This window comes from Oncorhynchus kisutch, linkage group LG3, assembly GCF_002021735.2.
Source record: "Oncorhynchus kisutch isolate 150728-3 linkage group LG3, Okis_V2, whole genome shotgun sequence".
In the NCBI taxonomy this organism is placed as follows: Eukaryota; Metazoa; Chordata; class Actinopteri; order Salmoniformes; family Salmonidae; genus Oncorhynchus; species Oncorhynchus kisutch.
In genome coordinates, this window is record NC_034176.2 from 10,619,653 (window position 1) to 10,633,636 (window position 13,984).

A 13,984-nucleotide genomic window follows, 5' to 3' on the forward strand; every position below is an offset into this window, starting at 1 on the left:
ACTGTACAACCATCAAGATCAATTGTCAGATCCAACAGAATATCTCTTTGTTTCTTGGGACCTAGAACTAGCATCTCTGTTTTGTCTGAGTTTAAAAGTAGAAAAATTATACAGCCCCCCCCAAAAAAAAATATTTCAGGTTGTAAGGCAACAAAATAGGAAAAATGCCAAGGGGGTGAATACTTTTGCAAGCCACTGTATGAGACAATAAAACATCCTTATTTGTATTTATTTTTGGGGGGCCACATTGTCTACAGAAAAAAAAAAAAGTAATGTGAAGTTCCTCCTTCATACATTGGGCTGCATTGCCCTTTGGAGTATGTGGATGTGACTGCTCCTTGATATTGTTCTTGTTTCTGGGTGTGATTGTGTCATGCCAGTAGATCACACTGAAGAAGTAGCACAGACACATCCCCCCCCTGTTCCACTCCCCCCCCCCCCCCCCCCCCCCCCCCTCCCCCCCCAAAATGCTTGACGGACATGACAGCTTTTGTGTAATCAAAATTCACACAGTCACCCAATCCAAATTGTGTATCTCCTCTTCACCTTCTCCCTCGTTCTCTATTTCCACCACGTCTGCTTCTGCTTCTCTCTCCCTTCTCCTCTCTGTCTCAGGATAGGAATGTGATCTTGGGGAGCATTTCTTCTTCTTCTCCTGCTTGTCCAGCAGACTCTCCCCTCTGCACCCCTCTCCTTTCTCATTCTGTCTGTAGTTCCCTGCCACCCTCCCTCCCTCCCTGCCACCCTCCATCCATCCCTCTCTCCTTCCCTATTCACTGGTCTCACTCCTGATAAGTCGCCACAAAGCCCCCACTGTGTCACTGGCCTGTTCCCTGCTCCTCATGGAGCAGCCGAGCGTGAGGCCAAAAAGAGGACTCACTTATCTCTACGCCCCTCCCCCACCTCATCCTCCTCATCTTCCTCCTCGCTCTCCCCGTCCTCCTCCTCCTGCTCCTCCTCCCCCTTGTCCTCCTCCTCCTGCTCCTCCTCATTGCCCTCCTCCTCGTCCTTCTCCACGTCCTCCTCCTCCTCCGCCTCCTCCTCTGCCTCCTCCTCCCCCTACCTAACCCTCCACTCAGAGAACCTTTCCTGCACAATGGCTGCCTGCTTTTAATGCCAGACAATGACACCGCCGATCTGAAAGTTAGCCTGCCATTTGCTCTAACACCCCCCCCTCCCACACTACCACCACCATCACCATTATGGCTACCTATGCTACACCCCCCCAACCCTCCACCCCAATTCCACGCCCCCAGTCCGTCCAGCGCCACCAAAAAGCCCCCAGCAGCATGCATGAAAGAGACTATAATGGTCCTTGTTAGCCACTTCAGCGGCTGCACCCATCCTCCTTATCTCCCCATCAGTGTACTCAAAGATGGCTGCTGGGGGAATGTCAGGGAGCCCAGGCAAAGGTCATGTTTTTATTCGCCCAATCGGCTGCAGTCTGATAAGACAATTTGTCAGGAGAAATCAGAGAGGGCTGTGGCCATCCGAGTTCACTGGTAGGATGCAGGTAACCTGAGGGGACTGAGGTTACAGGGTGAGTTGAGATCATGTGAGGCTGCAGCTCTCTAGCTTTGACTCCATGGGGGAGCTATGATGTCTTTATGTGTCCTAAAGAAGAAGAAGAAGAAAAAGAAGAAGAAGAAGAAGAAGAAGAAGAAGAAGAAGAAGAAGAAGAAGAAGAAGAAGAAGAAGAAGAAGGAGGAGGAGGAGAAGAAGAAGAAGAAGAAGAAGAAGAAGAAGAAGAAGAAGAAGAAGAAGAAGAAGAAGAAGAAGAAGAAGAAGAAGAAGAAGAAGAAGAAGAAGGAGAAGAAGAAGAAGAAGAAGAAGAAGAAGAAGAAGAAGAAGAATTCACCCATATGAGACAGAGCTTTGTGTTTTCTGTTGGCCTTTATTTTATGAATCCAAGGATTTTTTTTCTATATCACTAAAAGTTGACAAATTGCTAAAGTTGAAGATTTCGTTGTACATGGGTCTGGGTCTGGGTCTGTTGACAGAGGAGGAAACAGAAACTCACTTCCATGGACATGTTTCCTCCAGTCCTCACACCTATCCTAATCAGTATTCTCCCCCACCTCTGGGCTACTCACATCAGCCCTAATCAAATCCCAGTAGTCCCAGCATAGTGTCACCCAGGACCAGAGACTCTATTCAGACCTGCCCGTCTCAGCTCCTAATCAACGGGTTATTGCTCAAGATCAAATTTGCAGTGGAGAGGTAAATCTTTAGCGATGTGATTTCAGTGGCCCTAACCCAATAGGTTTACGAAAGCCTTACTTTTATTCTCAATGTTTCATCTTACAACAAGGTGATGGCATTTTCATTTTCATTCTTGTATTTCTCTTGATCTATTTACCAACCTTTTTTGTGGTGTTTATGAACTGAGACACATGTAGGTATTGGTTTATTTCTGTCCTAGGAATTCTAAGGGCTGCTGTTGGGGTTCAGATTTGATAAGGGGACTAATCAATATAGTTTACTTGTGGTTTCCGTGCTGATTGAGTAATATGTGTGGTCTATTTTGTCATGATGTGGTGGTCCCTGATGGAAAAAAAAACTACATTTATTGATGTCAGTGCGGTCATTGCTTTTTTTTATTGATGGTCATTCAGTATTCTTGGGTTGGCTGTAGGCTGCAACATCTCAACCCTAGATCACACTTAGAGGAAACAACAGCGTCAGAAGTATAGTACTGGGAGGCTCCATAAATAGAAAGATGAATGAGGTCAAATGAAAGAAATGAAACAAAAGGCATGTGATGTTCCTATATGTCAGGTCTATATATATGTGTTTTATTACACGTCTAACAAATCAAGTGTCAGAAGTACTCAACAAACCATTACCAAGTAACTGTAGCATACTTCAAGATAGATTTGACATTGTTAAGAGGGGATACTAGAACAACAGAGGATACACTTTGGTTCCCAGCGGTGTGTGGTGAGTGGAGCCAGGAGAGATGGTGGGACCAGAGCTGCACTGGTGGCAGGCACAGAGACAAGAGCAGACACCGCCTTAACAAGCTAATGAAACATGTCACTGTGTTATTTTCCTGCCCCCCCCCCCCCCCTGCCTCAGTCAGACCCAGTGAAAGGACCCCTGCCGCCCGGGGCCCATTGTTGGCCCACTGGATTAGTTGAAGTCCCAGGGGGTCCGTCTCCATCCATCACTGTCTCCCTCAGACAGGGTCCTCACACTCCTCACACACACACACACACTGCTCACACACTGCTCACACGCCAAAACACTGAAGCCCAATACAGGCCTATGTCCACACAGTGTGTGTTAACTCTCCCAAACCAACCCACATACTGTGTAGTGTGTTCTCTCATACTCACGTAGGTGTCATCGTCCTCTCACTCATCATTCCAGTGCACAAAGAGAGGCGGGCCTGGTCCGCATGCTCTGATGGGGCAGGAAGGCAGGCAGGGTGGACCCCAGTGGGCTCCTGGGAGAGGAATGAGGGGCGCGCCCACTGGGTCAGAGTTCCTGACACAGTCTCACACTCAGTGGTAATTAACTGGGGGCCTGATTGACAGCCAGTTCATCTCTCAGAGGAGAGGTGAAGGAGCTGTCTGTTTGTCCCGCAGTCACACCCCCAGCCACGTTGGGTCTTGGAGAGAGGGCTTGTCTTTCCCATCACAAGTCTTCAATGTCGTACCGACGTATCACATGGGGTAATGTAACAACGGCATTCGCAGTATCGTAAGACCATGGATTCTTCTGGGATTCAAGTCTGGAGTCAATCAGTCGTGGGATTCTCTCATTTGGGCAAAAGTTCTCCATCTTCTCTCCTCTGTGAGCTGGAAACCGATAAGTGGTTGAGTGGTCGAGGAGTGTGTCAATTTGTTAGTAGGGAAACAGAAGACGGTCTTCCCTTTCTCGATAGCCTCCTTTTGGCAAGGAAACACAAATGTGTCCTACCTGAGTCCTTCACGGAAGAGTTTTGAAATTTGCCACACCCCCTTTAAATCAGCTGTTGTTTTCTCAAAGGAGAAAGCAAGCAAACATTTAAAAATGATATGCTGCTTTTGATATGAAATGCTATATTATGTGCTACTTTTATCTATAAAATGTCTAGCACAACTAGCTAAATTCGTTTTATACCACTTTATACATTTATTTTGGGATTCCACTCTTGTAAACGTCACTTGACGCGATTGGAGAAGGAGTCACTTCATACAAGCCCATTACAAGCACTTTCCCTCCTCTCTTCGATGAACTTTGACCGGAGGAGAGAGGACAAAGGAGTTGAGGAAATCTAATCGAGAAAAGGCCTATCTGGGATGTACAGTAGTTTAACTTATAGGCATGGAATGACTTTAAACTTTGTTCACACGTTTGATTTGTAAATTACTTGAATGGACATTACTGTTTTCAACGCCACGATAGAATCAGCACAAAATATCAACACTGGCTTTATAGTCTTCAACTCCACTAAAGAGCTATTATATCGTTGTAGAGACAGAAGCCTCGCCATACCTTTGTGTACTAAATTTCATAACTGACTAATGAGCTAGATTTCCAGTACACAAATATAAACTGTTGTCGCTGATTGCCACTGTTCCTTCCACTCACTGCTTGTGTTGAACACTATTTCACAGAAATCTCTATTTCCCGTTACAAGTCTACCTGAATCGTTGCTCTTCTTGGTGCAACTCTTTTTCAGCAATTCTCTCTATTGATTTTGCAATCTACACTGATTTCAATGAGAATTGGAGAGGATCTGATCCTTGGCGGTAACACAGCTCTGTTTCAGATAACATGTTCACCTTTGAAGAATGCACTTAAAAGGGAGGAAATCTGTGGATATAAATGGTGTCGCTCCTTGATTCAGAGGGACGTTTTCTCTAGCAGCACAAAGATCGACGGATCGGATTGCACTGGGACATTCACCGAACCACTTTGTTTTCAAATGGTTTTGTTAGTTGTTACACTGCAGACATCCAACACCTTCCAAGTATCTGAACTGTAAAAAGCTCTTATTCTCTCCTGCAGGTAACCCAGAAAGGAGCTGTGGAGGGAGCTCAATCTTCAATGCCTGAGACAGTGCATCAGCAGTAGGATCAGTCAGTCCCAGCTAACTTCTTCTTGGTGATGATCCTTCTCCCTCCAAGGTGCCTGGAGCTTAAGCAGCATAACACTGCCTTAGCACCACCTAATACTGGGCTAAACCCTGGGTTTTCACCCTGGGTTTTCACCCTGGGTTTTCATATGTTCCACTCAGCAGGTCCCTTGACCTCTGACATCCCAAAATACATGTACTGCACTGTACTGTACACACCCACACATTCAATGTGTAAATAGCGAAGTTAAATAATCATGGGCTGTCTGTTTGACAACACAGCAGCACACAAGCACTAAAAAAGCCAGGATGTCAAGCGTGGACACATAACCTGTGCATCGGGGAGCAGGGGTGTGTGCTGGGGCTACAGAGACGAAAGGGGGCCAGGGGTGCAGGCAGGGAAAAACTATCCGCTACATTAACCTTCCCCACCACTGCCAGAGCCTTTCTGCACTCCTCTTTCAGCAGGACCCAAGGGAGGGTAACTCTGAGCCTGGTCCATTCTCCCAGAGAACTTTGATTTCCTATTAGGTTCCTTGTGTGGAGGGGGGACCTGGCCGTCTCACATTCAGTGGCAGGCCCTGGGCAGGACAATGGATACAGGGCCTTTGTTAATGGGGCCATTTGTGTTGCCCTGTCTCCCTGGTAGCTAAAGACCCTCACATCACATGGTCTTCCCTAAAGTACTTAGCCCGTTCACTGGAGGGGCAGGGGGATGATGAGCAGGGGACGGCAGGGACGGGACACAGACTGTCTGTCTGTCTACTTCCCCCCTCTCCTCTCCTGTCTGTCAGTCAATCTGTCTGTCCATGTGTCCGTCTGCCCGTCCATCCGCCCGCCCGTGTGTCCGTCTGTCCGTCCGTCCGTGTGTCTGTCTGTCTGTCTGTCCAGTTCTCCCTCTCCTCTCCTGTCTGTCAATCAATCTGTCTGTCCGTCCGTCCGTGTGTCCGTCCGTCCGTGTGTCCGTCCGTGTGTCTGTCTGTCTGTCCGTCCGTCCGTCCGTCTGTCCGTCCGTCCGTCCGCCTGTCCATCTGTCCACCCGTCCGTCTGTCTGTCTGTCCGTCCGTGTGTCTGTCCGTCCGTGTGTCTGTCTGTCCGTGTGTCCGTCTGTCCGTGTGTCCGTCTGTCTGTCTGTCTGTTTGTCTGTCTGTGTGTCTGTCTGTCTTTCTGTATGCATACATGGGGAAATGTACCAGCATGAAGAGTCTGGGTACTTTTAGACATTTTCAATGGTGGTTTTCTTTGGAGTGGTTGGTTTTCGTCATCTCTATTCCTCTTCCCCGTTGTAGGCTAATTCTCCACCATTGTATTTCGTTCATAGGGGGCCCACCAGGCATCAAGTTCATGTTTTACTGTCACATGCGCAAGGACATTGACATGCTTAACTTGCAAGCTTTATCCAACCCTGCAGTGATCATTATTAAGAGGCAGCAGGTAGCCTAGCGCTTAGAGCGTTGGGCAAATAACTGAAAGGTTGCTGGTTTGAATCCCTGACCTGACTAGGTGAAAAATCTTTCGATGCGCCCTTGATCAAAGCACTTAACCCTAATTGCTCTGTATAAGAGCATCTGCAAATTGACTGTAATGTGTAGATACAGTTGAATTCGGAAGTTTACATACACTTAGGTTGGAGTCATTAAAACTCGTTTTTCAACCACTCCACAAATTTCTTGTTAACAAACTATAGTTTTGGCAAGTCGGTTAGGACATCTACTTTGTGCATGACACAAGTAATTTTCCCAACAATTGTTTATAGACAGATTATTTCACTTATAATTCACTGTCTCGCAATTCCAGGAGGTCAGATGTTTACATATACTAAGTTGACTGTGCCTTTAAACAGCTTGGAGAATTCCAGAAAATGATGTCATGGCTTTAGAAGCTTCTGATAGGTTAATTGACATCATTTGAGTCAATTGGAGGTATACCTGTGGATGTATTTCAAGACCTACCTTCAAACTCAGTGTCTCTGAGCATTTCGCTACACTCGCATTAACATCTACTAACCATGTGTATGTGACAAATAAAATTTGATTTCTTTGCTTGACATCATGGGAAAATCAAAAGAAATCAGCCAAGACCTCAGACAAAAATTGTAGACCTCTACAAGTCTGGTTCATCCTTGGGAGTAATTTACAAACGCCTGAAGGTACCACGTTCATCTGTACAAACAATAGTACTCAAGTATAAACACCATGGGACCACGCAGCCATCATACCGCTCAGGAAGGAGATGCGTTCTGTCTCCTAGAGATGAACGTACTGTGGTGCGAAAAATCAAAAATGCAAATCAATCCCAGAACAACAGCGAAGGACCTTGTGAAGATGTTGGAGAAAACGGTACAAAAGTATCTATATCCAAGGTAAAACGAGTCCTCTATCGACATAACCTGAAAACCCGCTCAGCAAGGAAGAAGCCACTCCAAAACCATCCGTTTGTTATATTTAGTTTATTATAATAATATATTTGGTCGCTGTAAGTGAGCATTTCACTGTAAGGTTTACACCTGTTGTATTCGGTGACAAATAAACTTTGATTTGATTTGATTTATTTTATAAAGCTCTTTCATTAAATAGAGATTCCCAAAACGCTTTAAAACCAAAACCAAAAGAAATGTAGGGTTAACTGATAGTGTTTATATTGATAACTGATAGTGTTTATATTGATAACTGATAGTGTTGATATTGATAACTGATAGTGTTGATATTGATAACTGATAGTGTTTATATTGATAACTAATAGTGTTTATATTGATAACTAATAGTGTTGATAATATTAACTAATAGTGTTGATATTGATAACTGATAGTGTTTATATTGATAACTAATAGTGTTGATATTGATAACTGATAGTGTTTATATTGATAACTAATAGTGTTGATATTGATAACTGATAGTGTTTATATTGATAACTAATAGTGTTGATATTGATAACTGATAGTGTTTATATTGATAACTAATAGTGTTGATATTGATAACTGATAGTGTTTATATTGATAACTAATAGTGTTTATATTGATAACTGATAGTGTTTATATTGATAACTAATAGTGTTTATATTGATAACTGATAGTGTTTATATTGATAACTAATAGTGTTTATATTGATAACTAATAGTGTTTATATTGATAACTAATAGTGTTTATATTGATAACTGATAGTGTTTATATTGATAACTAATAGTGTTTATATTGATAACTGATAGTGTTTATATTGATAACTGATAGTGTTGATATTGATAACTGATAGTGTTTATATTGATAACTAATATCATTTATATTGATAACTGATAGTGTTTATATTGATAACTGATAGTGTTTATATTGATAACTAATAGTGTTTATATTGATAACTAATAGTGTTGATAATATTAACTAATAGTGTTGATATTGATAACTAATAGTGTTGATATTGATAACTGATAGTGTTTATATTGATAACTAATAGTGTTGATATTGATAACTAATAGTGTTGATATTGATAACTAATAGTGTTGATATTGATAACTAATAGTGTTGATATTGATAACTGATAGTGTTGATATTGATAACTGATAGTGTTGATATTGATAACTAATAGTGTTGATATTGATAACTAATAGTGTTGATATTGATAACTAATAGTGTTGATATTGATATTGATATTGATAGACCATGCTCTGCTCGCTGATCCCTCCGCTTCCGTGGAACCAGACCGTGGATTGTCACCGGAGGCTCCGGACCATGGATCGTTGCCGGAGGAACCGGACCGTAGATCGTTGCCGGGGGCTCCGGACCGTAGATCATCACCGGAGGAACCGGACCGTGGATCGTCGCCGGAGGAACCGGACCATGGATCGTCGCAGGATGCTCCAGACTGTGGATCGTCGCCAGAGGCTCCAGACCGTGGATCGTCGCCGGGGGCTCCGGACCGTGGATCGTCTCCGGGGACTCCGGACCGTAGATCGTCGCCGGGGACTCCGGACCGTAGATCATCGCAGAAGGCTCCGGACTGGGAACCCCCGCTGGAGGCTCCGGACTGGGAGCATCACTGGAGGTTCTGGGCCATGGATCATCACTGGAGGCTCCGGGTCATGGATCATCACTGGAGGCTCCGGGCCATGGATCATCACTGGAGGCTTCGGGCCATGGATCATCACTGGAGGCTTCAGGCCATGGATCATCACTGGAGGCTTCGGGCCATGGAGCATCACTGGAGGTTCTGGGCTATGGATCATCACTGGAGGCTCCGGGTCATGGATCATCACTGGAGGCTCCGGGCCATGGATCATCACTGGAGGCTTCGGGCCATGGATCATCACTGGAGGCTTCGGGCCATGGATCATCACTGGATGCTTCGGGCCATGGATCATCACTGGATGCTTCGGGCCATGGATCATCACTGGAGGCTTCGGGCCATGGATCATCACTGAAGGCTTCGGGCCATGGATCATCACTGGAGGCTTCGGGCCATGGATCATCACTGGAGGCTTCGGGCCATGGAGCATCACTGGAGGTTCTGGGCCATGGATCATCACTGGAGACTCCGGGCCATGGATCATCACTGGAGGCTTCGGGCCATGGATCATCACTGGCCTGACTGCTTAGGGTTTAAAGATGGATTGGACCAAGGTGCAGCTTGGTAGGCGTACACCATAAATGTATTAAATGAACACCAAAAAACAAGAAAGAATAAATGACACCAAGTTTTGTAGCGCTAACACAGCAACTAACCAAAAACAAGATCCTACAAACTAAAGGTGGAAAAAAGGCTGCCTAAGTATGATCCCCAATCAGAGACAATGATAAACAGCTGCCTCTGATTGGGAACCATACCTGGCCAACAAAGAAATAGATCAACTAGAATGCCCACCCAAATCACACCCCGACCTAACCAAATAGAGAAATAAAAAGTCTCTCTAAGGTCAGGGCGTGACAATTAACCCTTGCTCACCAGAATAATGTCATAAATCAATAGGATGAATGCTTCAATCTTGTTGACATCGGTAAGGTTTTCACCGTAATCTCTGCTTCTTAAGCGGAGCAAATATGTTTAGGGACTGGGGAGAAAAGGCATTGTATAAAAATATAAAAGGGAAAGATTTTCTGTGCAAAATGTCCAAATGACATCAGTTTGACCGGTTGTAAGGAAATAGAAAGCTGTGAAAACGACCCACATGTTTCTGATAAGATTTCAGTTCAACTTGAATGCATATTTTATGTGGTTGAAATACTATCAGCTTTTATGATGCTGATAAAGATAACACCTCTACAGACGGTATCTAATTTCACATTCGCATTCTCTCAAGACACTGAAATAAATCAATCATATTTCTCCACTCCTGTTCCAGAGTCAAAATGTTGCCTTCATTTGCTGTATGATTTTCCTGCAAGAAATGCTTAATTCTACAGGAGTTAATATTCAGGCTATTAAAGCTATGTGAGAGGTTATAGACCTACAGTCAGTGACCATTAACCCATCTGAACTACAGTTTCCTTGACCTGCTATTATAGGCCTACTTGAAATCCCCGGCTCGTGACTGTCGAATTTGTATAACGCCTCACAATCATCACACATAACATAGCCTGCACTGCTATCCTCTTTTACCAATGAATCAAATCTTTCCCAAACATTACTTTTCTGGCCCTCCCTTCTCTTTATTTTCAACTCTCCATTTCACAGCTTTTCTCTTATTGAATTAAACTCAGACGTAGTCCTTTTTACTTTTTACTTTTTCGGCCTGTTCCCAAAATCATTTGACGATTGGTGTGTAGGCTATTTGGCGTGCGTACAATTAGGCCCTAAAGCTTAGGCTTACATACTAATGCAACAGCCTCAAGTAATAAAACAAAAACTCAATGTAGCTTATAAATTGCACAAGAATAATACATTCATGGATTTATTAAGGTATTGTTTTCTCTTTATTCAACCCGCCACCCACCCGCCCTTCATCCACAAGATTGACCCTAACACCCCCACAGGTTATGAGTCAGACCGCACGTCAAAGAAGGTCGACAATATCAGCTCCTCATTTACTCAGCTTATTGAGTCCACTGGTCCCATTCTGGCAAAAACTATCCTATGCTTTGACCTCTCTCTCCAGATGAAATCCTGTGACTAGTGAGGTCCGGCCGCCTGACAACCTGCCCACTAGACCCCACCCCCTCCTCCCTTCTCCAGACCATCTCTGGAGACCTTCTCCCATTCCTCACCTCCCTCATCAACGCATCCCTGACCACTGGCTGCATCCCATCTGACTTCAAAATGGCCCTAGTCGCTCCCCTCCTCAAGAAACCAACACTTGACCTCTCTGAGGTCAACCTACAGACCAGTATCCCTTTTTTATTTAATGTCCTTAACACTTTAGCGTGCTGTCTATGACCAACTCTCATGATCTCTCTCAGAAAGATCTCCTTGACCCTAAGCAGTCAGGCTTCAAGACACAACTGAGACCGCTCTCCTCTGCTTCATGGAGGCTCTCCGCTCAGCCAAAGCTGACTTTATCTCCTCTGTTTTCCTCCTCCGAGATCTATCCGCTGCCTTCAACACTGTGAACCATCAGATCCTACTCTCCACCCACTCAGAGCTGGGCGTCTCAGGCTCTATCAGATCCTCCTCTCCACCCACTCAGGCCTGGGCGTCTCAGGCTCTATCAGATCCTCTCCACCCACTCAGGCTTGGGCATCTCAGGCTCTATCAGATCCTCCTCTCCACCCACTCAGGCTTGGGCGTCTCAGGCTCTATCAGATCCTCCTCTCCACCCACTCAGGCCTGCATCCTACCTGGCAGACTGCTCCTACCAGGTGACGTGGAGAGGATCTGTGTCTGCACCACATACTCTCACTCCTGCGGTTCCCCAGGGTTCTAGGCCCTCTCTTCTCTATACACCAAGTCACTCACCTCCGTCTTATGCTCACATGGTCTCTTCTATCATTGCTATGTGGATGACACTCAACTACTTTTCTCCTTCCCCCTTCTGACACCCAGGTGGCAACACACATCTCTGCGTGCCTGGCAGATATCTCAGCTTGGATGTCGGCCCATCACCTCAAGCTCAACCTCGACAAGAAGGAGCTGATCTTCCTCCCAGGGAAGGGCTGCCTACTCCAAGACCTCTCCATCACGGTTGACAATTCCACAGTGTCCCCCTTCCAGAGTGCAAAGAACCTTGACGTGACCTTGGAGAACATCCTGTCATTCTCTGCAAACATCAAAGCAGTGACTCGGTCCTGCAGGTTCATGATTTACAACATCTGCAGAGTATGACCCTACCTCACACAGGAAGTGGTGCAGGTCCTAATGCAGGCTCTTGTCATCTTCTGTCTAGACTACTGCAACTCTCTGTTGGCGGTAATCCCTGCTTGTGCCATCAAACCCCTGCAACTTATCCAGAACGCCGCAGCCCACCTAGTGTTCATTCTTCCCAAGTTCTCCCATGTCAGCATGCTCCCTTACACGCTCACATCCACTATAAGACCATGTTACTTGCCTATGGAACAGCAAAGGGAACTACCCCTCCCTATCTTCTGGCTATGCTCAAAACCTACACCCCAACCCAAGCACTCCATTCGGCCACCTCTGGTCTCTTGGCCCTCCCACCCCTACAAAGGGTCAACTTCCTCTTAGCCCAGTCAAAACTCTTCTCTGTCCTGGCACCCCAATGATGGAACCAACTTCCCCTTGAAGCTAGGACAGTTGAGTCCCTGCCCATCTTCCAAAAATGACTGAAACCTTACCTCGTCAAAGAGTATCTTTAATGAATCTCACAGCGCCCCTCCCCACTGCCCCCACCTACTAAAAAACAAATAAATAATAATAATAAATAAATGTACATTTTCCTACTAGCAGTGACTTTGCTGATAACTACTTTATTGAGGGAAAATGCACTTACTATGCCTGTGATATGTGGTTGTCTCACCCAGCTATCTTAAGATGAATGCACTACTTGTAAGTCGTCCTGGATAAGAGTCTGCTAAATGACTCAAATTTAAACGTAAAATGAGAATGATTGATTGACATGAGCGGTGAGGCGGTACTGATCTCCACGGGAGCAAGAGGTGAAATAACCCGATGATGTGAAAACAGGAGGACCATGGCACTAATCTGGGAGAATGGGGGAGATGAAGAAGCGTAATGAACTTCAAGCAAGAGAGTCATTGAGCTTTTACATTTCTCATGTTAAAAAGGTAGATTCTTTATCAAGGAATCTCCATCAAACCAGCAAAGAATGCCTGAAGAACCATTTTGAAATTTGTCTCACTCTCAACGTTTCGTCTTATATGTTCATATAAGGAGGGATGGAAAAAGGACCATTGGTTATTGATCAGATTCAACCTTTTATTGTAACAATCGTCTGTTGAAGAAGGTGAGGACCAAAGCACAGTGTGGTAAGTGTTCATACTCTTATTTCAACTGAACACGAAATAACAAAAATAACACCGAGAATGAACGAAAACCGGAACAGTCCTGTCATGTGCAGAAACACAAAACAGAAAATAACTACCCACAAAAAACAGGTGGGAAAAAGCTACCTAAGTATGGTTCAATCAGAGACAACGATAGTCAGCTGTCCCTGATTGAGAACCAAACCTGGCCAAAACAAAGAAATACAAAAACATAGAAAAAGGAACATAGAACGCCCACCCAAATCACACCCTGGCCTAACCAAATTACAGACTTAAAAAGCTCTAAGGTCAGGGCATGACATTTTATATAAGGAGGGATAGAAAATGATCATTGGTTATTGATGAGATTCAACCTTTTATATAAGGAGGGATAGAAAATGATCATTGGTTATTGATGAGATTCAACCTTTTATATAAGGAGGGATAGAAAATGATCATTGGTTATTGATGAGATTCAACCTTTTATATAAGGAGGGATAGAAAATGATCATTGGTTATTGATCAGATTCAACCTTTTATATAAGGAGGGATAGAAA

General features: G+C 44.6%; 1 pseudogene; it reads left to right on the plus strand.

The window, feature by feature from the left end:
* Nucleotides 1-8,786: 8,786 nt before the first annotated feature.
* LOC116361876 (uncharacterized) lies at nt 8,787-12,800 on the plus strand (annotated as a pseudogene).
* Nucleotides 12,801-13,984: the final 1,184 nt, after the last annotated feature.